Source organism: Psammomys obesus, unplaced genomic scaffold, assembly GCF_907164565.1.
Source record: "Psammomys obesus unplaced genomic scaffold, mPsaObe1.curated_primary_1811, whole genome shotgun sequence".
NCBI lineage: Eukaryota > Metazoa > Chordata > Mammalia > Rodentia > Muridae > Psammomys > Psammomys obesus.
The window spans coordinates 1,704,579-1,707,289 of record NW_026585742.1 but is presented as its reverse complement, the minus strand read 5'-3'; positions in this window follow the sequence as shown (position 1 = coordinate 1,707,289).

The window sequence follows — 2,711 nt, the reverse complement described above, 5'->3', positions numbered from 1 at the left end:
GCTCAATAAGCATACAGAGAACTCCGGGCGTTTAGTCTCTATATGATTTTCCTTCCTGTCTTCTATTTTTTTCCTCTCTCCCTGTCTTTGCTCATTTTCTTCTCTTTGCCAGAAAGCTATATCACACAAACAGGAGTGTGAGCTGGAGATGCATCCTGTACGTCATGATTCTCATACTTCAGCCTCAGTCTGCATCACCAAAGGTGCTTGTCAGTACTGAGGTTGGGGTTGGAGGGATGGCTCAGCTGCTAAAGTATTCGAGCTTCAGTCCCAGAATCTACATTAAAAAGCTGGGCATGTTAGTACCTACTTGTGATGCCTACCCTGAGGAGACAGAGACCAGCAGATAGTTCCCTGGGACTCACCTGCTAGTCAGCTAGGCTTAATTAACAAGCCCCAGGTCCCAGAGAAAGACCCTATTTTACAAAACAAGGTGGATCTTGAGGTGGCTGATCTTGGTTGTGAACATGACATAACTGGGAAGAAGGAACCCCAATTTAAGACTCTATTACATAGACCTGTGGGTATTTTCTTGATTTTGAATTGATATAGGGGAGCCCACGCACTGTAGACAGTACCATTCCTAAGTGGGTGGTCCTGGGCTGTATAAGAAAGGTGGCTGAACATGAGCCTAGAAGCAAGCCGGTAAACAACATTGCTCCATTTCCCTGCATCAGTTTCTACTTGAAGCTCCTGCCTTTGCTTCTCTCAGTGATAGATCATGACCTGAAGGTGTAAGAGGAAATAAACCCTTTCTTCCCCAAGATGATTTTAGTTAGTATTTTATCATAGCAACAGAGAGCAAGCAAATGCAGACGGCAACAAAGCACACACCTGGTACTAAGCCTGTCAAACAAAGGCCTGATAGCAAGCCTTCCCTTTAGCTTTCCATGTACAGTGCCAGACCAGAGATAGCCACACCTCTTTTTCATGCTGGTTCTGGTAGGTCAGAACCTATAGTTTGAAACCCACCAATGTGAATGGATTCCCGCCCACCAAAACAAGTCGAATCTTTTCAGTACAGAATTCAGGTCCGGGTGATAATGAGTTGCAAGTTAAATGCAATCATGCCACTCGAGCAAGCATCCCAGTAGAGTTTTAGAGTTATTTAACAGCACAGAAGGCTTCTTGTCTGGGCTAATTAAGTGATTAGCTTAGATCAATAGAAGATGAACGAAGAAGTGGGATGCTATATCTCATGACTAGCTTTTAAAAAAAATGGTGGTGACTTCAGCCACAAGGAACATCAGTTAAAGCTAGACCTAACTGCTGAAGACTACCCTAGGTCAATCACAAAGGAGAAGGAGTTTACCCATGTTGTGGATGGAATATGTTATTCAAAATAACTTTATGCATGGCCTGCTCTAATGAGCTTGTCCGGACCCGGAACCCCATTATAAGGTAAGGGTATGGTTCTGAACAATGACATTTAGATTTGCTTAAATGGCTGTGGCCGTCAAGCATCCAGTGTGAATCCAGGCCTGAGCAGAGGTAGGGACAGGTATGTGTACACAGACCTCCATCTGTGACACAGGTCACACACCTGCAGCTCAGGAATCCTGATCGGAGAATGGCTGGGAGCTGAACTGTATGGTTCATCCATCATGTCCAAAGAACCTTTGGAGTCAGATAGCTCCAGCTTGATTTTACAAGGAAAACGAGATTCAGAAAAGGTTACCTAAGGTGGGAGTGATGATGTTGATACTAGAAATATTAATAGTACCTAGTATTTATTGAGTGCTTATCATGAATTATATTCTGGCATTTCCCCCACCCTCACAACAGCCCTAATCCTAATCATTCTATTATTAGCCCATTTTACTGATAGACAAATCCAACAGAAAGGATGCACACCGGAGCAGTCTGAGTCTAGATACTACGGATTCAGAATCCAAGATAACCTTTGCTGGGCTGGCAAACCAGCCCAGGCTGACTAAAGTCTAAAACCCATCTCTCTGCTTCCTACCTGTCTTAGGGTTATATTGCTGTGAAGAGACACCATAATCACAAAACTCTTACAAAGAAAAATATTTAATTAGGGCTGGTTAAAGTTCAGAGGTCCGGTCCATTATCCATGGCAGGAAGCACAGAGGTATGCAGGCAGACATGGTGCTGGAGATAGAGTTGAGAGTTCTACATTTTGAGGCACAGGCAGCAGGGAGAGACTTTGTGGCACACTGGGTGTAGCTTGAGCATAGGGGACCTCAATTCCCACCCCCACAGTGACACACTTTCTCCAACAAGGCCACAAATCCTAACAGTGCCGCTCTCTATGGGTAAAGAATTCAAACCCACAGGCGTTTAGAGTGGCCATACCCATCCAAACCATCCCACTACCCTTTTCCTGGGGAGAGAAGAGGTGGGCCCCTCAAGTCTGAAATTCCTCAACATCATCTGCAGATCTGGGTTTAGTATGTTCAAGAGGCTCATTAGCCAACCCACCCAGGCTTTGGGCTCCATGGGAAGGTATACCATGTTTGGAAGTAAGCCCGAAAGAGAAATGTCTGGGAGGCACTGTGGGGAGCTTCCACAAGCAGAAGCCTACCTTTGAGGCCTTGTACCCATAGTCTATCCTTGCATCCTAAGTATACAACACCTCTCCTGTTTACTTGCTGCTTTTCTCTTCTGAGATTCTCATTCTTGCTTACATTTTCTCAGAGAAAAGGAAAGTTATAGTTACCAGAGTAAATGGAAAGGCAGGATCCTTTGCC